The sequence below is a fragment of the Somniosus microcephalus genome, chromosome 13, assembly GCF_052327205.1.
Source record: "Somniosus microcephalus isolate GS21.2 chromosome 13, FLI_Smic_1.0, whole genome shotgun sequence".
Taxonomy (NCBI): Eukaryota; Metazoa; Chordata; class Chondrichthyes; order Squaliformes; family Somniosidae; genus Somniosus; species Somniosus microcephalus.
In genome coordinates, this window is record NC_140999.1 from 171,160,018 (window position 1) to 171,186,552 (window position 26,535).

The window sequence follows — 26,535 nt, forward strand, 5'->3', positions numbered from 1 at the left end:
ACGGCCGCAGATGGTCACATTGTCCAGATATGGGAAAGTGGCCTGCAACGCATTTTGATCTACCATCCGGTCCATCTCCCTTTGGAAGACGGAGACCCCGTTGGTGACGCCAAAGGGAACCCTAAGGAAGTGATAGAGGCGGCCGTTTGCCTCAAAGGCAGTGTACTGGCGGTCCTCAGGGCGGATGGGGAGCTGGTGGTACGCTGATTTCAGGTCAATGGTCGAGAAGACGCGGTACTGCGCGATCTGGTTGACCATATCAGCGATACGGGGGAGTGGGTAGGCGTCCAGCAGGGTGTAGCGATTTATTGTCTGGCTGTAGTCGATGACCAGGCGCTGCTTCTCGCCGGTCTTAACGACCACAACCTGGGCTCGCCAGGGGCTGGTGCTGCCCTCAATAATCCCTTCTTTCAGGAGCCGCTCCACTTCGGTTTTAATGAAAACCCTGTCCCCGGCACTGTATCACCTGCTCTTTGTGGCGATGGGCTTACAGTCGGGGGTGAGGTTAGCAAACAGTTGGGGGGGGGGGTGACTCTGAGTGTGGAGAGGTTGCACCTGGTGCGCGGCGGGCAGTTTGGAAGCTGCTGGCTGCGGACTGTGAGTGGGGGTAGGGGTCCACCGTACGCCATCGTAACACTTTTAAGGTGGCACTGAAAATCTAACCCCAGCAGGACGGCAGCGCAGAGGTCAGGCAGGACCAGAAGTTTAAAATGATCGTACACGGTCCCGTCTACTACGAGTGTCACCACGCAGTAGCCGCCGATGTCCGCCGACTGGGACTCGGAGGCCATAGAAATCCGCTGTTGCGCAGGCAGGACTGGGAGAGAGCAACGCCGCACCGTGTCGGGGTGGATGAAGCTCTCCGTGCTCCCAGAGTCAAAAAGGCAGATTGTATCGTGACCATTTACCTTAATGTCCATTGTGGAACTGGCCAGTTGGTGCGGTCTCGCTTGGTCCAGTGTAACGGATGCCAGCGTAGGGGTCGGTGTGTCGCTGCGGGTATCAGATGAGGCGGTGTCGGGGGCCTGCTGCGTCCCGGCTGTCGTCCAAGATGGCGGCGTCCATGATCCCCATGTGGCTGGAGGCGTCCAAAATGGCTGCTGTACCGGTGATTCGCACATGGCCGGGGAGGTCCAAGATGGCGGCCCGCATGGCCCACACGCGGCGCTGCTGGGGTTCGGGGTGGCTTTGGCCCTGCAGACGCTAGCGTAGTGTCCCTTCTTCCCGCAGCCCGAGCAGATCGCGTTTTTCGCCGGGCAGCGCGCTCTGGGGTGTTTTGCCTGGCCACAGAAGTAGCATTTCTGGCCTTGGGGCACTGCTGTCTGGCCTTGGGACACTGCTGCGGTAGTTGGCCCGTTGTTGGGGTGTGGCTGGGGTGGCACGGCGCTATGAGGCGGTCCTACCGTGTCCCAGGCTGTCATTCCCCGCGGCGTCCACGGTGCAGAGGAGTAGGCATCCATGCCCTGGTAGGCTGCATCCAACGATAGTGCGAGTTCAGAGGCCTTGTTGAGGTCGAGGTTACTCTGCTCCAACAGTCGCTGTCGGGTGTAATTGGATCTGTGGCCCGCTACAAAAGCGTCCCGGATAAGTTCCTCTGTGTACACGGCGGCCTTTACATCCTTACAACCACAGGCCCGGCCAAGCACAGACAGTGCCTGAAGGTATTCCACGGTCGATTCCCCAGGTTGTTGTTTACGACTCCCCAGGAGGTGCCTGGCGTACACTTCGTTCACTGGGCGCGTGTACTGGTCCTTGAGGAGCTTGATAGCGTCCGCGTACGAGGTCGCGTCTTGGATGACCGAGTACACTCGGTGGTTCACTTTGGAGGTCAGGACATCCAGTTTGTCCTCGTCCGATTTGATTGCTTCGGAGGCGGTCAGGAATTTTTCGAAACACTTAAGCCAGTGAGTAAACTTGGTGGATGAGTCCGCCTCCCGATGATCTAAGTCCAGGCATGCTGGTGTGAGGATCTTCTCCATTATAAAAATGTTGTTAATAAAATTGATGCGCTATCAATTACTCATAAAAGACTGAGAGTTAGAAGAGTAACTAAAGGCTTTTATTAACAACAGAATGGAGGTCTGCCTCGCGTGGTCGACCAGTCCATGATACTAAGGGCTGGGGAGCAGTCACCTTTATACTAGGACCTGTGGGAGGAGTCAGCCGAGGCATGTCCAGGCATGTACACAGTGGAATACAAACAGGACAAACAGGAATACAAACTGGTTTACCACAAGGCCTTCCTCCCCTTCTTAAAGGGGAGGGGCCTTGTGCAGCACGATCTGGGGCCCAGCTGAGCCCCCGAGGATCGGGAGTGCAGGCAAAAGAGCCCGGCACCGAGGAGAAGTGCCGGGCTCTTGGAGCGCAGCCGGCACTCCGCGCGGCGGGGGGGGGGGTTCAGGAGGCCGGGGACGGGAGCGCAGGTAGGTGCTGGCAGGCGGCCAACAACAAAAATGGCCGCCCCGCACCTCGCCTTTAATTTGCGCCTCCCCGGCCGCAGGTAGGCCCCCCTGACCCCGGCGGACATAGCGTCCGGCAGTAAATCAGGAGGCGCTGCCGAATATCGCGGCCGGGGCGTCAGCGGGGCGCTGCGCACTCCAATGACATCATCGGCAGCGGCGCAGCGCTAACGGTTAGCGCCACCACTAACGTCCCACGGAATTTAACGGGAGGCATGGGCAGTGCCGCGCCCAGGCGCGAGTTGGCTTGCAACCCACTTAGCGCCCTCTTAAGGCGCTAATGGGTGGCGCAACCAACTGAATTTCTCCCCCTAAATAATTTTTTTTAAATCACATTTTTAAAATGAGTTCAAATTACAATAAATTAAATATTTGAAACAAAAATTTTAATTTTTTGAAAAAAATAATTAAAGTTTTTTACGGGGCTAAAAATAAACTTACCTTTTTTAAAGTATTTTTAAATTATAAATGAGTGGAAAAAAAAAATTTCAACTCCACCAGAGCATTCTTGACAGATCGGAAATGCCGGTTTTCAGTGCATGCGCTTCGCATGCCTGAAACCGGCATTTCTGATGTCCCTACAGGTGTGTACACAACCCGTACACACCCGAAGGCATCAGAAAATACAGGCCTATATTTCATTCAAGGACTGGCTGCGATATTCACCTTAGAAAAATGAAAGTTAATCGTAAATATCTGACTCATGTTTTTAAAATAATGAGTTGATAATGTAGCCTTATAAATTTTCGGAGCTGGATTTGAATTTAGGACTCCAGCGCGCCCGCGCCACCCACCCCCCACGACCCCTGCCGGTCTCCTCACCCTGCTGGTCTTCCTCTCCACCATGGACTCCTCCTGCACAATGGACTCCCCCCCCCCCCCCCCGCCAGAATTCCTCAACTGCCCCCCTGACTCCAACCCCCCCTGACTTCTCCCCGCCCGCCCGACTCCTCCCACCCCCCCACCAGACACCCCTCTCCCACCAAACCCCTCCAGACTCACTGTAGGTCTGGTGGCGCATTCTTCGCCACTGGCGCACTGCCTCTTGGGGCACGACAGGCATCCTCAATATACCAGTCATGTGCTGATGGTGCAAGAGGAACAATTTCTTGTGGTGCTCTTGTGCATAAGTTTCTCCGCGCGGTTCGTAGTTACAATTTCTAGGCCAAGATCATTATAATGGACCTGCTGGCAGTACAAGTGTTAAGTTCAAGACAAAAGGGTGATAGGAACTTAAATTACAGTATATAATAATAATCCTGCCTTCACTACCAGTTAATTAGACCAAATGAGCTTAATGGGCCTTATCTTATTTCATAGTATCACTGCTCTAATGGTCTTCCAATTAAAGTTTACAATAATGGTTTCTTGAAATGTTGATTATTTCAGAGCTGCTACCGTTATTGTTCTCACTACACAGACTACTCTGCAACAAGCCAGGATCTTATATGTGTGTTGCAATTTAAGGCAAGAAATTCCAACTTATATCAATGATGCAAACATTTCTTGGTGAAGCCTTTCTGAGTTAACAATGAGATTGGAGAAATATTCTACCATTTTCGTTACCTGCTACATACGTGGCACAGAGATAGCCAGCTTATCAGAAGTTTCACTTTCACAAAAAATACCCATACTGCAATGACTCTTATTAGTGTATAAGATATAGTACTTTCCATACATCACTTGTATGTCAGTCTTGATTTATCAATTTCAGTTCATCAGATGATAAGCTAATACCTTTTGTCAGACTTACCTTTCAATAACGCACAACAGCTTCACAACCATAGAGATCTATCATTGTCAGTTGACTAGAGGACCGCAGGCTGTCACAAATTGTCTCAATATAACTCTGTATTTTACAGCGCTTTGAATGTCAACCTTGACGATATTGCGGCTCATCAACTCTTTACAATGGTAGAGGAGCTCGCATCTGGCTTAGCCCTTTCTTTATTTTCCATAGTCTATGCATGTAGTTATTGATTGCCTGATCCTCTGGCTTCATGAGAATGTGTCTGACCCAGTGAATCTGGTGCTGATGGCGTCCTATCCCTCTGCCCTAGCTGCTGCACACTTGTGCCTGGTGATCCACCAGTAGCCTAGCCTCCAAAGTACACGTGGTGCCAATCTCTGAGCTGGTGCTTGCGAGGGTCAGATCAATTGATGGTGCATCTTTAGGAAGGCTGGCCTGTTTTTCCTCAAGTGGTGTCTCTGCATTTTCAGTGCCTAAAATGCAAGAGAAGGACAAGGGTTAGCTTTAATGTGAAGGGAGAGAGAGTTCAGAGAGAGCCGAGTGGCTCGTGAAAGCAGCTGCAGTTTGTTGTGCAGAGCGGGTAAGGTGAGATAGAAGTAAGAAGGGCAACTGGAGATGGCCTTGCCAGCGACGCCCACATCCCGTGAATGAATAAATGTTTTTAAAAATGATGCGTGAAGAAACCCTGTGCGACATCTCCTTCGGTGGCAGCCTCCTGCCTCAAGTTGTGCGTGACCTTCTCCTGCAAGAAAGAAGGGAGTGTGTTAGTTGTTCGCAGTCAACCTCCTTTCTCCTCTGGTTCACAACAACGCGCTTTGAGTAAGCACGAGACTTCCTGGTGGAGTATACAGAACAGACTTTATTGATACACAGTACAGGTGATCAGTTTTTAACTGCATACAGAGAGTGGCTTTTCGGTTACAAGTTCTATCTTTCGAGCCCTCTGAGATACTGTTGAAAACCATAATCCTTTATACACCATGTTTTGACTACATCAAAGGAAAATGTCATAGATAAGATTGTACAATGTATCTATTCCCCAAATCCTTTGAAAACAGAATATCCACGTAAACAGTTTGCAATTGTTTACCTCGGAACTACTCTCCCTACACGAGACTTCCTGACTTAACATTTGCTAGCATCTTTGAAGCAAAAGCTGTATCAACTGCTATCTGCAGTTAATGGATGCCTCTTACCCATGTTCATTACCCTAAAACTAAACCACTCATGGGTGACATCATTACTATCATTTATTACTTTACATCTCAGAAAACAAGCAATGCATTCCTTTTACAACACATCAAAGTCATCCTGTTTATATCTTGGAAAGCCTGTTGCTTTAAAACCCAAAAGTTCGACTGTTAACCCTTAACTTTCCAAGATGTCCAACATACATCTCTCCAGGATGTCCAACATTAGTGACAGTCTTCTGAAGTGTTTGGAGAATGTGGCTGTCATGGTAGAATAGTTGGTCTGCAGTGCATAAGATGTGAGGTGTGGGGAAGTGAGGATTGCAATAATGGTGAATGTGTGAGTATGAGAAGAAACTCAAATGAAGCGTGGTGCAATGATTGTAGGAGAGTGGAGGGAAGCGGGAAAGGGGAATATTGTAAGCAGTGAGGCTGGAGGTGTGAGCAAAGAATAAGAGAGCAGTATTCTTACCTTGACAACTCTGGTGAGGTCATTGGACTTATTTAGCCATCGCAGCAGTGTCCTGGGAGCTAAACTTCTGGCATTGATATCCTCTGCAACCTCTACCCACTGCCAGTGGAGGTATTACCTGTAGGACTTAATGCTTCCTGGAGGGACCATGTTCACAAGTGTGTGCAGCGCGCAACCCGGCCCTTGCACGCCCATTTTCAGGCGTGATCCAGTTTCTGTGTCATTAACTGTCAGGTGGGATAGAACATTATCTCTAGAGCCTCCAGATCATCACTTGATTTTTATTCTTTCTAGTCATTTACCAGGTACAGTAATATTAATGAATTAAGGTGTATAAAGCTGTTAACTATCTTGATTATGTTGTTATGAAGTGACCAGTCTTAGTTGCAGAAAATGGTTGTCACATGCTTTGTTTTTCCAATATTTGTTGTCAACCTTACCACTGTAGCTGTTCTGAGCTGCTTTAAAATCTTATCTACATTATTTTAAAGCGAACATTCATTTTTAAATGCCCATATGCCATTCTGCTAAAGTTTTGAATGATTGAAGCTTTGCAAAAAACGTCGTTTCTGGATTCTGACTTGTACAATATGTGATCAGTGACATTATTGAGCTAAGATATCCCCCAATCGATATTGGTGTGATTCCAAACTGTTCTGTGAGATAGCCATCTATGAAAACAGTTGCTTGAATTGCCAGATAGTACTTTGGCTGTTTACTGTAGTTTTTGAGGGAACGACACGATTACTTCACCTTGAACAACATCAATTTACATGTACTTCCTGTAACATAGGAAACTGTATTCACTAATCATGGTACAGTCAGCTCTACTTGGAAAGACAAAATGCAGATTAGATGACTGCTTTGCTGAACACCTCTATTCTGTCCACAAGTTTCAAAGAGCCGGCACAGGCATGATCGGTCGAATGGCCTCCTTCTGTATCATTCTATGATCCAAGAAGTGTGACCTTCAGCTCCCTGTCACTTGCCACTTCAATTTCCTGTCTCACTTCCTCTTTGATCTCTCTGCCTTTGGCCTTCTACACTGTTCCAACGAAACTCAATGCAAGCTCCAGAAGCGGCACCATATCTTTCTACTCTGCAGCCTTCGAGCCTTAACACTAACTTGAATAACTTCAGACCTCAACGACAGCCTTCACTTTCTTTATGATGGAGGATGTTGGTGATGTGGGATGGGTCTGTCAGCATCGGGGGGGGTAAAATGGATTGGCGCGTGGGGGTGTGACCCTTCATCAAAACACTGTGCTGGCAAGGGAGACCATGCCTTTGGTGCAGGCCCGTTTTATTTTTTCTCCTTAGGCTTTTACATCCCACTCTGTTTTGCTCGCTTCTGTTTTAACATCAGGCTATTTACCTCACACTGCCTCACACATTCTTTGTTTCTCTTATTTCTTTCATACTTCTTCCTATTATCTGATGCAACGGTCATCTCAAGCATCTAACCATCTCCTGTTTATCTTTTAAGCAAATCACAGGTCATTCTGCTGAAACTTCTTGTCTCATGTATATGTTTTCTTTTTTGTCCCTGCCACTTTTCCTTTGTTCTGGTTCTATTTAAAAGCTTAGTCATTTTTTCAGTTCTGATATAGGGTTATAAAGATTCTCTCCACAGTTGCTGGCTGACTGACCTGCTCTGCGTTTCCAGCATTTTCGGTCTTTGTTTCAGATTTCCACCATTTGCAGTGTTTTATTCCTCCACAACACTGGAAAACTGGAAAATCAATGGAACACTTCAAAACCCCATATCTTATCTTTGAGGGGCAGCACATGAGTATTCCATTTTACTGCATTCTATTTTCAATACCAGTTTATCTAACAGTGTAGCACAATGTTTTCCTAGCTATTTGAACAGCAGTGGTTTATAAATTATAACAGTAGCCTTACAGTGCATGGTTACCCATCAGAACCACACTTGGGAATGATGATAAAAAGGCCTTGGGTCGCTCAGATGGTGCAATGTCTCTGCCAGCAGTTTCAATCACTACCTATATTCTAGATTCCTTCTTAGATTTACGAACGTCTTCAAAGCCATGCATCACTGTCCCCACCAAGCTCCAGCTGTGACACCTCTCTATCCTGCTCTCCTCTTGTCTCTAGGGTTATCAACCCTCCAGGATTATCCTGGAGACTCCAGGAATGAAAGAGTCATCTCCTGGACACTGCTGCGAGTAACCCTGGAAAAAAATCATAAGGACATTAAAAAGAATTGTGTTTTTTTTTTTCCATTTTCTTCAAACACTTTCATTTACTAGTAATAAAAATATTGGAGATGGACAAGAGCTGTTTGACTGAGTGGGGCAGTTGGAGGTGGGAGGTCACGTGATGAAACCTCTAGGAATACCTCCAATCAGAGTTGGCAACCCTACATCGCCCTTGGCCAGTGACTACACTGTGACCAGGTGCATATCTGTGTCGTTGTTCACTCTCTAGCCGCACACATCAATGCTCTGCAGCCTGCCCATCTCCCTCCGCATGGATCTTCACTCTGCTGGTGCCGAACTCCCAGTTCCATTTACAGAGCCCCAATGTGCCTATAAGCCCCTGGCCACCACGTACTGCTGAAACAAGGCAGGGGCCAGCAACTGCACCAGAGCTGTGCTTCATCCAGGTAAACAGGGCAAGTACTGGCCTTGACGGGTCAAAAACAGCATCCCAAGGTGCTCTGCCACTGCTCAGCATGGGGCCAATATAAATAATTAATTAAAAATACAGACCACAGAGCTTAGAATGAGGCCAAAAAAAATAAATAGCTCATTAAAAATACTTTAAGCACAGAATCCAGCCAACATTAAAACAAACTAAAATTACTCACACCACTCTAAATTGGATCAAGTCAATAGATAAAAAAATTAAAACACTGAGCCACTTGTTCTAAGTTGGGCTGATCTATTAATAAATAAGATGTAAAACTACTCACGTCAATCGCTCAGAATTGGGGCTGACCTTTCAGGGTAAAAAATAGCTCTCCCTGAGCAGGGCCTGAAGCAGCAGGGTTGATCTTGAGGCCAGTGGGAAGAGCACTATCACATGACTGGGGACTCAACAGCTAAGAATCCAGAGACAAGTACTATAGTGCCACCTCTGGTAGGGTTACAAAATGGAAGTCATGCTGCAGGGACACCAGCAGTAAACCAACAAGTTTACATAGGCAAATCCCATGTTATCTGTTGCCATAGGAAATTATAATGTGAAGAGGTTGGCCCAGAAAAGTGACAAAAACATGATAGCAGGAAATCAATTGGCACAGACAAGAAGCACCTGCAGATGTAAGAATTTTAATAGATAATGGATATTTTCATAGTTAAATAGCAAAACTTTGGACATAGTGGAGGAGTTGATCGAAGAATAAGTGTTTCTCTGAACTACTGCAGTGCCACCACTGGCAGGAGGCTGTAAGTACAACTGTCTCCAAAACCCCCTCTCCCTGCCCGCCCTACCCTTTCTTTCAACAACAATTGCAAGGAGCTAACAACAGAAAATGCTGGAAAAACTCAGCAGGCCAGGCAACATCCGTGAAGAGAGAAATAGAGTCAACGTTTCAAGTCGAAACCCTTCATGCATCTGCCCAATCACCCAACCTTGCCCACCAAGCCATATCTCCCTTCAGGCTGCCCCTGCCCAAGCCCTAATCCCACATCCTTCTGTAGTTTCTCTCCTATTTCCCCTCATACCGCCTCCAAGCTCATCTTATCCATGAGACCCATTCCCATTAAACTGCTGGTCACCCAAATTCCCTTCCTAGCCCACCTATTACCTGATATTGTAAATGGTTTCCCTCTTCTCAGGTAGTATCCCACTTTCTTTAAAAACAGCCATTATCACTCTCCTCCTCAAAAAGCCCACCCTTGGCCCCTGTCCTTGCAGACTACCACCACATCGCCAATCTCCCTTTCCTCTCCAAAGTCCTTGAACATGTTGCCTCTGAAATTGGTGCCCATTTTTCCTGCAACTCTCTGTTTGAATCACTGAAATCAGGTTTCACCCTGCCACAGTGCTGAAACCAAAGGATGTATCCTTCTCCCCTTCCTCTTCCTCATGTGCATGCTGCCCCTTGGTGAAAACATCTGAAGACTTGGGGTCAGCTTTCACATTACGGTGACAACACCCAACTCTATCACTGCACCATCTCTCTCAACCCCTCCACTGTCTCTGTACTGTCAGACTGCTTGTTCAACATCCAGTCTTGGATGCGGTGCAATTTCCATGAGTTGAACATTGGGAACACCTAAGCCACCTCCCATCTGCCACACTCTGTAAACTGCAGCTCATCCAAAACTCTGCTGCTTGTATCCTATCCCGCTTACTTATCATCCTTGTTCATGCTGACCTAAATTAGCTCTTGGTCCACCAATGCCCCAAATTAAAAATTTTCAGTGTGTTTAAATCCCTTCAAGACCTTAAAAGATCCCTATCGCTGTAATCTCCTCCAGCCCTTTAAGTACCCAGAGAATGCTCCATTCCTCTGATTATGGTCTTGTGCATCCCTCCCTCCCTTCACCCCATCATTGGCGGCCATGTCTTCAGCTGCCTAGGACCCACACTATGGAATTCGCTCGCTGAAGCCCTCCACCTCTCAACAACAACTTATATTTATATAGCGCCTTTAACGTAATAAAACGTCTCAAGGCGCTTCACAGGAGTATTATAAGACAAAAAAAATTGACACCGAGCCACATAAGGAGAAATTAGGACAGGTGACCAAAAGCTTGGTCAAAGAGGTAGGTTTTAGGAGCATCTTAAAGGAGGAAAGAGAGGTAGACAGGTGGAGAGGTTTAGGGAGAAAATTCCAGAGCTTAGGGCCTAGGCAACAGAGGCACGGCCACCAATGGTTGAGTGATTATAATCAGGGATGCTCAAGAGGGCAGAATTAGAGGCTGAAGGAGATTACTGAGCTAGGGAGGGGCAAGGCCATGGAGGGATTTGAAAACAAGGATGAGAATTTTGAAATTGAGGCGTTGCTTAACCGGGAGCCAATGTAGGTCAGCAAACACAGGAGTGATGGGTGAACGGGACTTGGTGCGAGTTAGGACACGGGTAGCTGAGTTTTGGATGACCTCAAGTTTACGTAGGGTAGAATGTGGGAGGCCAGCCAAGAGTGCATTGGAATAGTCAAATCTAGAGGTAACAAAGGCATGGATGAGGGTTTCAGCAGCGGATGAGCTGAGGCAGGGCGGAGACGGGCGATGTTACGGAGGTGGAAATAGGCGCTCTTAGGCTGCGGATATGTGGTCGGAAGCTCATTTCCGGGTCAAATATGACACCAAGGTTGCGAACAGTCTGGTTCAGCCTCAGACAGATGTCAGGGAGAGGGATGGAGTCAGTGGCTAGAGAACAGAGTTTGTGGCGGGGACCGAAAACAATGGCTCTTCACCTTCCTCTCCTTTTAAGACCCTCCTGAAAGTGCACCTCAGCGACCAAGCTGTTGGTTGAAGGGATAATTACAAGTCCTAGCCCTGTCTCGGGCTACCCCAGATCAGGCGTATTCCCCAGACGTTCACCTTCAACTTAAGTTAGAGATAGCCGAATTCCATAAGACGCTTAAATGGGTCTAAAGGTCCAGACTATCCCTCCCTAAAGGAAAGGAATGACTGAAGATGTTACCGTCCTCCAGATAGCACTTTTAATAAGTTTAACTAGGCTGTAACCTTCTGGATATTATGAGGGTCTGGAATACCCCCCAGAATTCTGCAACTCCTTACAAAAGTGTGTACAGAAATTGGGTTTGCGAGTTTATACAGAAATACTCTTTGAGACAATTCTAAAAATATATAGTTTTATTTCAGAGCCAACATTCATTTAACAGCTGTTGAATCAGCCGCAACATTAACAATTCAAAATACAAATATTTCTTATTTCTCAGAGATCCTTATTCTCAAATCTTTACTTTGTTACATTGCTACATTTCTTACTTATTTCTAAAGCCAGATTATCCACCAAAATCAATTACTTTGATTACCTGAGACACAAAGTTAAAAACTTAGAGCGTGCCTGTGAAGTTGAGAAACGCTTGGCCCATTCAGCGAGTCCTGACTTTCTGTTTGAAAAGCTCTTATTTTTATACCCTTTTTGCAGTGGTTTATTCTTTGATGTTCTCTGCTGATGTAAGCTAATTGTCTTATTCATTCTCTCTTTTGAATGCTTTCTATCTTACTGTCAATTCAACTATTGCATGCATAATTATGTCTCTATTTTTAGGTGTTTCAAAAACCATCATAAAAACAATATGACAGCTATGGTTTCTGTTTGATGCCATTCTTACAAAATTCTCTCATTCAATTCTTAACATTGGCTTAACTGGTTTTTAGCAGACATTGGGCAGGATTTTCATTGAGCCGTGGAGACGGTATTGGAGGCATGTGGGGGGTTAAAATCTTGAAATCAGGGAGCACGAATCCAACCCGCCTCCATGCAAGTTTCAAAGGAGGCAGATACCCGACCTGGGCTGGGACCCGCCTCCCCGAGGTGGGAAGGGGATTAGTGCCAATTAACTGCCTGTTAACAGGTAGTTAACAGGCAGTTTTTAGCCTAATCCCTATTTTTATTGCTGAAGTGTGAGATTCCCGACGGCTCCAAACCATGGCAAGTTAGCAAGGCGGACCGTCGGGCTGAAGGGCTTGGAGGGTTCTAGATGTCCGGTGAGCAGGTGAGTGATGGGTGCATGATTTCAGAGGTAAGTGTGTTTGGTGTGTGTAAAGTGTTTAAAGAAGTTTTACTTACATTTACTTACCTTTACAGCCTTCCTTCCTTCAGGTCTCGGGAGTCCCTCATCTCACCGGCACAGAAAGCAGAATGGCCGCGAGCTGTCAAAAGTTGCAGCATTCAGCTTTCTGTTCTGGAGAGATCTCTAAATCAGCCTGAGAGGAAAAAATTAACTTGGAGTACAGATTGTCAGTGTTTGACAGTTTCAACTTCAAGTTTTTGACAGATGAAATGTCAATCTGTGACGTCACCTGTTGCCGATGGCCCTTAATTGGCCTGCTGAGCCCACTGGGCGGGCTCAACAAGGTCAATCAAGTGAAAATCGCGTGGGTTGGCCACAACTCGATGGAGACGGGACTACAACCCCGAAAGTTGTAGTCCCACCTCCTACACGCCTCCTCAATCAAAATCCAACCCATGGAGTCTCCTTACTGCTCCAAGTTCAATACAAACACAATATAATTGCTTGCTGTCTCTGTTGAAGTCATATCCTCACAGTGTTCTTGTTGGTATCATATTTACTATGTATATATAAAAAACACTTTGACTAGGGTGTAACTATCTCAATTGGTTGCATATTTAATTGTGTTTCCTGTCTTCCAAGTTTAACATAAAAACTATTTGACCAGCAGGTGTTTCTTTTACTTGATGTCATCTTTTCAAAGGCACATGGCTCTTTTAATATTTGTGTTTCTGTTTTACATGTTAGTTCTTAACACTTTAAACTGGGCATTTTCATTGTGTTATTCCCAAACTCCAGACCTTTCGGAAGCGCCAAACTGCCATTTCAATAGGGTCATTGTTTTAGTATATTTAACTAATTCCCATTTCAAAGCTTGTTTTGGTTTTTACAACTTTGTTATATCAACTGATCTTTATCTCAGAAGCCTGTTCTCTGTTTACAGCCTGTGCCTCCAAGTCTTTCCAGACTTTTAAACCCAGTATATCATGTATTAATAAATATCAGTATTCTGTTCATATTATGGTGTATCTTTGTGAAATATGGTGTATTCCTTCACATGGTTACCCCTCATAATATCTCCCTCTTTGGCTTGGTGTCCATTTTTCTCTGCTCATGCCAACGTGAAGCACACTGAGACATTTTGTTACGTTAAAGAAACAATATAAATGCAAGTTGTTGTAAGATTTTTAATACATGACAGATACACTGCTGGCAGGGGAGCCTCGCCTGTCAGGATTGCGAATTGAAAATTTGGGAGCAAACTGCCCGTAATTTGCCATGGGCCTTCATTTTAACATTGTGTGCAGTGCGTTCATGAATTACTGATTTGTGTTGTTGATGAGCACAGCTCTCCGCCAGCAGCACAGATTCAGAAAATTACCATCATTTATTTCTTAAGCTTCGGCATCATCAATAAATTCAGTCACAATTTTTTCTTGAACTGCTGAAAACTTAATTGCAAGCCATTTGTAAAGATTACTACAATTCATCAATGTTTTTTAGCCTTTAAAACGAGATTCCATTTATTTTTCTCAAGTGTCACTTTAAATGCCGCATTGTCATTTTCTTTTAACACCCAAAAATATCTACCAGGAGTGATTTTGTTGCGAATTACTTTATCATCTTCAATTAAATTTAGTAAAGTAAAAGATCTTGTATAAAAAGAAAGCCAAAATATATCTCCAAGACTCACCATATATAAAGACTTGAGGGGATATTAGGGACAGTTCCAGGATTTGGAGCAAAGGGAAAAGAAAGACTTTAATTTATATCGCGCCTTTCATGACCACCGGATGTCTCAAAGCGCTTTACAGCCAATTAAGTACTTTTGTAGTGGTGTCACTGTTGTAATGTGGGAAACGCGGCAGTTTGCCCACAGCAAGCTCCCACAAACAGCAATGTGATAATGACCAGATAATATGTTTTTGTTATGTTGATTGAGGGATAAATATTGGCCAGGACACTGGGGAGAACTCCCCCGCTCTTCTTTGAAATAGTGCCTTGGGATCTTTTACATCCAACTGAGACAGCAGACGGGGCCTTGCTTTCACATCTCATCCGAAAGACGGCACCACCGACAGTGCAGCACTCCCTCAGCACTGCACTGGAGTGTCAGCCTAGGTTTATGTGCTCAAGTCCCTGGAGTGGGATTATGAACGCCACGATCTTCTGAATCAGAGTCGAGTGTGCTACCCACTGAGCCACAGCTGACACAGCAGGGGTGAGAGATAGGGGGACAGAACAAAGCAATTTTTGAGAAGGAGCATGTCCCCATCATTATCCCCCCCTGCAGTGGTCATGCAGCCCATGTAAAAGGAGGCGATAACGCTGACTGCCAACCAAATGAAGCTGGTAGGGAGCACTGCCGTTTCCCATGAACATTTTTGTGTTGAATGAAATAGTGCATGATATTGCTGATAATGCTCAGTCTGAGGATTGATGAGTGCAGGTTAAAACAAACTGTAAAGAGTGAATAATACTAATAATAATAATAATCAACTTTATTGTCATTGTTAGTGCACAAGTGCACTACAACGAAATGTAGGCTTGCGGCTCCCGAGAGTGTACGTTTAGATTAAGACATTTAAACATTCAACATACATTTGGCTTGTAATACATTAACATAAACATAACCATAATAAAGTGCATTGGCAGATGTGCCATCCCATCAGCCATTGCCAATGACCTGTAAGATAGCTGGCCCAGAAGTGTTTTATTTTTAGATACAAGGTGAAAAGTCTTCTGTTTTCCAATGATGTCACTAGAGTCTCGTTATAAAGTCTGATCGTTTTGCATCATGACTGATGAACTCTTTCGGATGAGACATTGAACTGTCGTCCTGTTTGCTCTCGCAGGTAGATGCAAAAGATCCGGTGGCTCTATTCAAAAAAGAGCAGGCGAGTTCTCCATGTGTCCTGGCCAACACTTAACCCCACAACCAACATCACTGCAAAGGTTATCTGGTTACTTCTCTCATTGCTGTTTGCGGGACCGAGTTGTCTGCAAACTGGCTGCCGTGTTACCCTGCATTACAACAGTAAACTATACATCAAAAGTGCTTCATTGACTGTGAGGCACTTTGGAATGTCCTGAGGATGTGAACAATGCAACATATATGCAAGCTCTTTCTTGTTTTTATTTGGCCACGAGTCCATACTCTTAAGAGCTTTTGAAAACTGGATTCACAGCATCAGTGTTACCGTAATAGTGTGTCAGAAAATGCATCACCAAGAAAAATAAGTTTTTAATGAGGTGGAATAGAAAAGTTTCCAGAATTTTTGACGTTTTTTTTTGAAGCAAATGCTGCTCAGGTTAGGAATCGTTCCTGTTCGATGCAGAATAAAGCCCCCTCTACAGTCACAGAGACATGTATTAAAAAGAATATCATGTACTGTGTGAAATATCCATTGCTCACCTGAGTCATTCTGATGACATATCTGAGTAAGACTCTCAATTTGATGCCAGTGATGCCAAATTATGGGCAGATTTGTGCTGTGGATCTGTACATGAAGACCAGGTTAAGTCAGAAATGGGAACACAGCAGCCAGTTTTGCTCCCCTATTTTCAAAGCAGTCTCATCAGTGCTGATGGCTGAGGTCTGTATGATGGAAACTTATTTTAAATAAGTTTGTCACCATTTGCCAGAAGCATTGTGGATGCACCTGCTCGAACTCATCCCCAATGAGTGCACTGAATTCATCCAGGGAGATTCTACACAACCAGCACCTACACGACCAGCAGAGAGAGGAGAAAAATACTCCATGGTTGATGTGTGCCATTAAAGCAGTAAAATTCTACACACTGGCTTTTATTGGGTACATTTCAAATCTTGTTGTTTTATTCTTTGCTGCTATATCGTTCACAAGACTTTAACTTCATGACTTGAGGATGTCAATGAAAGGAAATGTGTATCACGTCTATTTGGGTTGGATTAGAGACCAGGACCCAGACGTGAAAGGGTAACGTCCCAATCCACTGGGCACACAGACCCCAGAAGATGTAATTCTACAGCCCACTCAGTACAGATAAAAACACCTAGGCCCTGAATTTCCATGAGCTGCGGTCCCAGCACTTATGGGCCCCGGGACCAATTAGGTCACAGAGAACAGGACTGATGGGCAATTGGAACTTGGTGTGGGACAGTGACCTGGCAGCAGAGTCTTCGATGAGGTGACGTTTATGGAGGATGGGAGGTCAGCCAGTTAACTTGTTTGCATAAAAATTGCAGGAATTTATGACACGCATGCTAAGCCTTTGCACATAAACTTTTCCAATTGCAATTCTTCCCTTAAATCCTGAGACATGGGGGGGAATTTTCCCAGCCCTGGGGAGGCGGGTATGGAGGCGGGACTGCTGGGAAAATGGCAGAAACTGGAAGCGGGTACCGAACCCGCTCCCAACCCGCCTCCGTGCCATCTTCCCGGGAGGCGGGTCCCCGACTCGCGCAGGGACCCGTCTCCTCGAGGCGGGAAGGGGATTAGAGCCAATTAACTGCCTGTTAACAGGTAGTTAACAGGCAGTTTTGAGGCTTATCCCCATTTTACCCCTGCAAGTGCGGGCTTCCCAGCGGCTGCGAACCTCGCCAGGGTCAGCGAGGCGAGCAGTGGGTCTGCGGGGGTGAGAGGGATCGAAAAGTGCGCTGTGGAGGTGAGTGATGGGTGCAAGTGTGGAGAGGTAAGTAGGAGAGGTGAGCGTAAAGTGTTAGAAAAAGTTTGCTTACCTTTGCTTCTTCCTGCAGGCTTCAACCCTTGGGGATCCGGAGGTGCCTCATCTCAACGGCAGAGGTGACAGAATGGCTGCTGCACTCTCAGATGCAGCAGCCATCTGATTTCTGCTGAGGAAAGAGGTTTTGGTGAGTCTTTGTGCAAAGGCTCACCTTAGAACAGAGATTGTCAATGTTTGACAGCTTCTCAAAGCTGTCAAACGCTGACAATTCATTTGTCAAAAATTTTCGACAGATGAAACGTCATACGCTGACATCCTCTGTCACCGGCTTTCCCTTAATTGGCCGGCTAAGCCCGCAGGGCAGACTTAACAAGGTCAATCAAGGGAAAATAGCATGGGTTGGCCGGACGTCGTTGGGGGCGGGACTGAAACCTGACAACCAGTAGTCCCGCCCCCAACTCTCCCCCATTGACAAAATCCAGCCCCTGTACAATTGTGATTGTCCAAAATAAACCATAACACCTGATCAGCTAAATCTTAGCAGAGATATTTCCCAAGATCACGGTGTCACCACATAGGATGTCTGGTATGTTTCAAAACTGGAGACAGGATCTTGGTGTAAATTCCGATTGGAATAAGTGCATCGCAGCAAAGCACCTCAGTATTACCCTGGGGTGTTCGTGTTGTTCCGTTCAGGTCTATCAACTGTCAGTGTTACAGTTTTAGAAACAGAGACGATAATGGGTTCAATATTGTGTAACATTGGCTACCTCTCCCAAATGTCAACTCAGTGCATTCTCATGACTAATCTGATCCATACCTAGTGACAGTTCAGTCATCAAAAAGCTCTCCCATTACAAATACTCCATGATTTCACAAAGAATGTATAACAATTGACAATAATAGTCAATATTATTGACTACAGTGCAACATCCCCACCAACACCTGGGAATCCCTGGCCCAAGATCGCACAAAGCGGAGGAGAAGCATCAGGGAAGGCGCCGAACATCTCGAGTCTCTTCGCCGGGAGCAAGCGGAAGCCAAGCGCAAACAGCGGAAGGAGCGCACGTCAACCCAAGCACCCCACCCACCTGCCCCTTCAACCACCGTCTGCCCCACCTGTGACAGAGACTGTAGGTCCCGCATTGAACTCATCAGTCACCTGAGAACTCATTTTTAATGTGGAAGCAAGTCATCCTCGGTTCCGAGAGACTGACTAAGAAGAAGAAGAATAGTCAATACAAAAAGGCTGCAATTGAATCAAATCAAAGAATTTTTGAATTTCAAAATTATTTCCTCCTTTATAAAGAATGGCAGTTTGTATTCACGCGTGCTGGTGTGTGTGAAACGATGCGATAGCAAAATACTGCGGATGCTGGAAATCCGAAATAACAACAGAAAACGCTGAAAAAACTCAGCAGGCCGGGCAACATCTGTGGAGAGAGAAATAGAGTCAACGGGGTCGATTTTCTGGCAGCCGTCGGGTGGCTTTTCATGCGGCCGGGGGCCGAAAATCTCCGAAAAAGTGGGTCGTGACCCTCCCCACCTGATTCCCCGCCCCGTCCGACTTTCGGACCGCCGTTTCTCTCCGACCCGCTTCAGTCCCGCCCGCCGCTGGCGGGACTGGCCGTCGGAACAGCAATGATCAATTATCACCTTGTTTAAGCTGATTTTAGGGTGCCCTTGCAACTTTCAGGGGTTCCACACACAAAACACGCCTGCGGGGAACCCCGCTGATGAAACCTGGTGTGAAAACAGTTGGCTTCCTTGCTTGCAGCTGCAGGTCGATCGGAGAAGCTGCGATTTAAAGGGACAGCACTTGTATGTTGAAGGACATGGTGTTGCAGGTTTGGGGCTACTTCTTCAAGGCTTAGGCACAGTTGTGGAAGGTTGGAGCCTCACACACTGCTCCAATGCGATCTCCTGGGAAGCCCCTCTCGCCACCCTCACTCAGCGCTTCTTCAGCGGAGGCATCTACAAGAAGCATGGGACGCCTTTTTTTCCTTCCCTTCTTGCCATTAGAGGATCTCCAGCAGCAGAGGCGGCAGCAGCAGAACCAGGAACAGCAGGATCAGCAACAGGAGCACCAGGCTGCTGCTCACTCACCTGAAGCTGCACAGGCCAGAAGGGGCCAGCGCTTGGAAGTGGCTTGAGAGCACTTTGCTGCGCTTTAGGGGGCCATGGGGACCCATTTCTGCACTGGCAGTCCTACTCAGAAGGACTTCCATGAAGATCTGGTTTCTCTGTTCAACAGATGGCCAACGCTCCTCAAGAGATGTCATTCTCTTATGAGCACTCACCATGTTTTCCGTACCCTGGCGAGTTATCTCCTCCATGGAGGTTGCCAACCTTTCCATGGTGATGCGTTCATGTGCCAATGACTCCACAAAGGCTCTGCTCATGGTCGCTATGGACTCCTCCATTCGCACCACACTCGCAGCGACCCTGGAGACAAAACCTGCCAGAGACTCCTGTGCATGGAGATCCATCACCTCTTCTCTTGCAGATGGACCCAGAGGCAGAGGGTCGACATGCAGTGCAGCTGAGCTGAGCTGGCAGAGTCCTGTGCCCTCCGACGAGGACCCTCCACTGCTGTCCCTGTCTCCAGAATCTGCTGAGGCTCACTTGTGAGCTGTGAAACACCAGGTGACAACACTACTCTATGTCCCGAAGGTCCCCCCGAGGTGTGAGTGTCTGCGCTGGTGCTGGGTGCGCTTACTTCTGCTGACGCTGCGCCCTCAGACGTTGGAGCTTCTTCTGAGGAGTCTGGCTGCACAGCCTCTTCCTCCTCCACAGTGAGGACGGGGGCTCTGGATGGTACTGTGGGGGAGTTAAGGAAGGAGTTAGAGATGTCATGCCAAGGTTCTTCTGGTGACTCCCAGCGAGTTGGCATCTGCTGACACCTGCATCCATGCAGCATTGGTCTCAGTGGGACGCCTCTTCCTCCCTGACCTAGGGAAGAGGACCTCCCTGTGGGCCCTAACCCCATCCAATAATGCCTGCAGTGAAGCCTCATCGAATTTGAAGGCAGCTCGGGGTCTGGCACTGGCCACAGCTGCTGCAGGCTCCTCTGCCATCCTGTATGGATCATTTGGAAGCCTTCAGAGGATGCAGTGCTTGCTATGGACCTTGAAAGCACCACGAATGATGACATCATACTGTGGGGATTTCTGACTCGAATTGGACAATTAGCAAGGCTTCCCACATGCTGGGAATTAATTGGCCACTTGAGGGAAAATTGCGTGGAGCTGGCTGACACTTTTTTATGTGCGTCAGAAACCCCACATTCGGGGAAACCCGACCATTTCCCACATAAGCCGAAAATCAGGGCCAATGTTTCAGGTCGAAACCCTTCATCAGAACTGAGAAAAAAGGCAGGAAATGAAACAGATTAAAAGGCCAGTTTGGGGGCTGGGAAATGGGGGAGGGGGTGAAAGAACAAAAGGGAAGTGAAGAGACATTGGCCCCGATTTTCTGCCAGCCGTCGGGCGGGTTTTCAGGTGGGCGGGGGCCAAAAATCACAGAACTAGGGGGTCGCGACCCCACCCCCCCACCTGATTCCCCACCCCGTCTGACTTGCGGACCGCTGGTTCTCTGCGACCCGGATCAGTCCCGCCCGCCGCTGGCGGGACTGGCCGTCAGAACACTAATCACCAATTATTACCATGTTTAAACCTATTTTCAGGGGCCGTTGCGATTTTGTGGGGTTCCCCACACTAAACACACCTGCGGGGAACCCCGCTGATGAAACCTGGCGTGAAGCTTGCCGGCTTGCTTGCTCTCTGCTGCAGGTCATTCGGGAAAGCTGCGGTTTAATCGGAGAGCATTTGTATGGTGAAGGACCTTGTTGCTGCAGGCTTGGGGCCACTTCTTCAAGGCTTAGGCACAGCTGTGGAAGGTTGGAGCCTCACACACTTCTCCAATTTGATCTCCTGGGAAGCCCCTCTCGCCACCCTCACTCAGCACTTCCTCAGCGGAGGCATCTACGAGAAGCATGGGATGACTTTTTTTCCTTCCCTTCTTGCCATTAGAGGATCTCCAGCAGCAGAGGCGGCAGCAGCAGAACCAGGAACAGCAGGATGAGCACCAGGAGCACCAGGCTGCTGCTCACTCACCTGAAGCTGCACAGGCCAGAAGGGGCCAGCGCTTGGAAGTGGCTTGAGAGCACCTTGCTGCGCTTTGGAGGGCCATGGGGACCCATTTCTGCATTGGCAGTCCTACTCAGAAGGACTTCCATGAAGGTCTGGTTTCTCTGTTCAATAGATGGCCAACGCTCCTCAAGAGATGTCATTCTCTTATGAGCACTCACCATGTTTTCCGTACCCTGGCGAGTTATCTCTTCCATGGAGGTTGCCAACCTTTCCATGGTGATGTGTTCATGCGCCAATGACTCCACAAAGGCTCTGCTCATGGTCGCTATGGACTCCTCCATTCGCTCTGCACTCGCAGCGACCCTGGAGACAAAACCTGCCAGAGATTCCTGCATCTGTGCATGGAGATCCATCACCTCTTTTGTGGATGGACCCAGAGGCAGAGGGTCGACATGCAGCGCAGCTGAGCTGAGCTGGCAGAGTCCTGCACCCTCCGACGAGGACTCTCCACTGCTGTCCCTGTCTCCAGAATCTGCTGAGGCTCACTTGTGAGCTGTGAAACACCAGGTGACAATACTACTCTATGTCCCGAAGGTCCCCCCGAGGTGTGAGTGTCTGCGCTGGTGCTGGGTGCGCTTACTTCTGCTGACGCTGCGCCCTCAGAGATTGTAGCTTCCTCTGAGGAGTTTGGCTGCACAGCCTCTTCCTCCTCCACAGTGGGGACGGGGGCTCTGGATGGTCCTGTGGGGGAGTAGAGGAAGGAGTTAGAGATGTGATGCCAAGGTTACATGCACATTCGTGTTGACATCTGCTGACACCTGCATCCATGCAGCCTTGGTCTCAGTAGGAGGCCTCTTCCTGCCTGACCTAGGGAAGAGGACCTCCCTGTGGGCCCTAACCCCATCCAATAATGCCTGCAGTGAAGCTTCGTTGAATTTGGAGGCAGCTCGGTGTCTGGCACTGGCCACAGTTGCTGCAGGCTCCTCTGCCATCCTGTATGGTTTGTTTGGAAGCCAACAGAGTAAGCAATGCTTGCTGTGGACCTTGAAAACACCACAAATGATGGCATCATACCGTGGGGCTTTCTGACTAGAAATGGACAATTAGCAAGGCTGTCCACACGCTGGAAATTAATTGGCCACGTGAGGGAAAATTGTGTGCAGCTGGCTGACATTTTTTTGTGGGTCAGAACCCCACATTTGGAGAATCCGACCATTTCCCACACAATCCACAAAATCGGGCCCATTAAGAGGTATTCAAGACGAGACGAGATGGTAATAGGACAAGTAAAGAGACAAAAGATGGCTGTAGATGAAGTGTGAAATGCTGTGGCAGAATGAGAGACAGCTGATGCCTTGCTTTAGACTAGTTCATACAAAATTCTACAGCGAACAAAGTCAAAATCAAGTCTTTGAGAACTTTAGCATTCATTGGAAGGCACCCTCAACAACTTCTGGGAGCTTCCTTTCCTTTAAATACACAGAACACTCACCTTCAATAACAGTGTGGTTGCTGTGTTACTATTATCTGTTTGAAGCAGAGATTGAAAACAAATGAAATTCACTGGGTAAATCAGGACATTTATTTGGCCAATTTGAATGTACAGTATTAGGTTTGAAATATGCGAATCTGGAATAAATTATTTGAAATAGATTGGTTGGGAATGTTGCCAATTGGGTACTTACTCTCGATGCTCTGAGGTGGGATTTCTGAAGTTTGCTTTGTATCGTATTAACTGCATGAGCTCTTCTCAACACCATAGGGATCGTCTGGACAATAAAAACATAATTTGCTTAGTCTATTCAGTTTTGATGAAACAGCAACTGTTAAGAACAGCTGTTTCTGTTAAAGTGGCAATCACTGGCAAGAAATCAAGCAAATCAATGGGCAGTTCTGCACCCTGATCGTCTCCCAACCATCCTTTCACATTTGATTCAGGCCGTCATCTCAGACATGTTGCCATTGGCCTTTCCACAGTACTGTTTCCAGCCCCAACTGAAAGTAGCATTTTTAATGCACACCACCGGGAAAATTTCCTCTGTGCGCCTCATATAATGAAATAACATGAGAATTGGGAGCAGGAGTAGGCCACACGGTCCTTGGCGACTACTCCGCCATTCAATAAGATCATGGCTGATCTTTGACCTCAACTCCACTTTCCCGCCCCTACCCCATATCCCTTGATTTTCCTAGAGTCCAAAAATCTATCTATCTTAGCCTTGAATATACTCAATGGCTCCGCTTCCACAGCCCTTTGGGGTAGAGAATTCCAAAGATTCACAACCATCTAAGTGAAGAAATTCCTCTTCATCTCAGTCTTAAACGGTCGACCCCTTATCCTGAGACTATGCCCCCTAGTTTGAGACATTCCAGCCAGGGGAAACAACCTCTCAGCCTCTACCCTGTCAGTGCCCCTGGAATCTTTGATGTTTCAATAAGATCACCTCTCATTCTTCTAAGTGCCAGAGAGTATAGGCCCAACCTACTCAATCTCTCTTCATAAGACAACCCTCATCCCAGGGATCAATCTAGTGAACCTTTGTTGCACCGCCTCTAAGGCATGTACAGGAAACTTTGTGCTATCCGGCACCCACGGGACCGAGCTGCTGCCGTTGCCTCAAAACTGCCGTACTCTCCAGAGTTAATGTTGAGAGATACGGAGATTCTTATCTCCGTATTTGACAACAAACACTGTTGCTTAGCAACAGCTTCTAAACACTCGGGTGTGGCCTGCAAGCTCTGTATATGAAGCTGTTGCTATAGCTACAGACCTTGCACAGCTTGACTGTTCAAACAAAACAAAAAAAACAAACAAAAAGAATAAAAAACGGCTGCTGATTTTTGCCGGTGGCTCCAGATTGCCGGATAGCTCACCTCCGGATAGCACAAAGTTTCCTGTATGTCCTTTCTCAGATAAGGAGACCAAAACTGTGCACAGTACTCCAGGTGTGGTCTCACCAAAGCCGTGTAAAATTACAGTAAGACTTCCTTACTCTTGTACTCCAACCCCCTTGCAATAAAGGCTGACATGCCATTTGCCTTCCTAATTTCTTGCTGTATGAGGACATCTAAATCTCTCAATAAATGCATTCTTTGGAAATAGATTTATACTTTGGTCATATATAGTGCAGAGGAACTATTGTCCCCTTTTACTGTTCTTCAGACTGAGGTGCCAGTGCACCTGTACAGGCCAGCAATGCATTATTGGCCTGTATAAGTCTTCTCCCAGGCACTGGGAGTAGTCATTGACCAAGCACAATTTCGCACCCACGCAGAAGTCATTTCTGCAACTAAGAATAAACGGTGCTTGCATGATTCTCACGCAGGTGCAATTATTGCTGAATCTACCTGGCAGTGATAACCAGCAGTTTTGGCACAGCAGAGACCAGCACCCTCACTGGTAGAAGCCCATTGATATAAATAGGATTTAAAATGTTCTCCTGTCGCAACTTTCCGAGAATGGAACAATAGGATGTGGGTTTGCGACTACATTTTCCCATGTGATTAGTTCCTAGTTTCAGCTGTGCTGTCAAAGAGGTGCTGAGCAAAGACCAGGCTCTAGTCAACAGAAAAGAAGAAAGATTTAGAGGGAAGATGACACCAGGCCACTCTAATGCATCACCTCCCAGGAGCTGGTTGCAGTGCTTGGTTAGCAGAGGCCTGGGAGTAGGCCAGTTTCAGATTTTGTGTCCAGGATAGAGTACACTGTCCAGAGAAATCTAAAGAGAAGGAGGCAAGAAAATGTAACCAAACTTACAGCAAAAAATCTTTCCCAATTATAATTCTATGGTCCTGGTTGAGAAACTATTTTGTGCTTTGTTCGATTGATGCTAATTGGTCAGCTCTGTCTTCTCTATTCCATCATCGACCCTGCTGGTTCCTGCACTATAGATATATTAATTTAACATAGCAACAGCTTCAATAAAAATTCGAATAAAAATAAATATTCCCATGGTCAAGATTAATTAAGAGCCCTGTTGATTAAGCATTTAAAATAAAAATTTATTTTTTTGAAAAATAATAAAAACATTTTATTCCGGCCCAAAATTTACATGAACTAATTTTGAATGTTGTAATCATTTTTTTAAATTTCAATTTAACATTTATTTTAACCCTTACACTAGTAAAAGCAAGCCCTACGCCTGCCTTTACCAGGTGTAAGGGTTTCATGGGCATTCACTGGGCAGTAGTTTGGCAAATAGCCAAGCTCTGCGCCAGCGCAAGTGTTTTTGGGGTGTATGCGGACGACCTGTCAAGGAGAAACTTGACAGATCGCAAGTTCCGGGTTTTCGCCCGTGTGCTGCGCATGCGGAAACCCAGAACTTGCGGGGCCATTCTGAGGGCTTACGACGGCGTACGCTGTGCGAATGTCCTCATCAGCCCCGCAAAATCCGGGTCATTGTAACATATTTCAAGACGTTGCAATTAAGTTGAATTCAGCACAAGGATTTAGATCCATCCAAACCGGCTGAAGAAATGGTGAGACATTGGGGGTTTGTTATGTTATTCCAGGAAACATTCACAGGTAATATGTTGCAATGGCTTCATGTGAGCCTAGCCAGGGTGGGGGAGGGCAGGGTTGGTGAGGCGGTGGCAGTGGGGTTTGGTGGGCATCAGCCAGGAGCCCACAGCCAGCTGGGACGGCAATAGCAGGTTTAATTAGCAGCTTGACTGGCCAACCCCCAGGTGTGCAGTTCTGGGAAAAGCCAGTGTTCGAATCTTTAGCTTCCTGTCAAATTGAAATCTGGTGAAATCTGGAGTTGAAGTCAGAAACTGAGGAAGAGAACCCCCTTCCTAAGTTTAGCTGACTAGTTTCAGAGTTGTTTGTTAGTAAAGACAATTTAGCCCGCTAACGGGAATAGCGTGATGTGCTCTGTTACTTTCCATGTTACGAGGCGCACTATGAAATCAATTTAAATTCACGACTTTATTCTGTTTGTTCAGATATTACATGTAAAATAAATCAATTTGAAGGGTTACAATTGGCCCTGTTTCACTGGAGTAATTGTCAGTCCGCCGGGGACCCTGATCCGTATGTTGACCGGCCACCCCTGCTGGGAAAGGAAGGGGGAGGACAGCATTGGCAGTGAAGAGGAGTGGGGGGAAAATCTGGCAGGGAAAGAGAAAAAAATGTGACCTGCATGCAAAAGCAATAGAACAAATTTAAAATTCCAGGTCTCTGACCCTCTCACATTAATGCCATTTGAATGCCGAGTTTTGCTCTTC

General features: G+C 46.8%; 1 protein-coding gene across 7 annotated transcripts in view; it reads left to right on the plus strand.

Moving 5' to 3' along the window:
* Positions 1 to 26,535, plus strand: part of dlgap4b (discs, large (Drosophila) homolog-associated protein 4b) — a 733,594-nt gene that overhangs the window by 475,882 nt on the left and 231,177 nt on the right. The window lies entirely within an intron of this gene.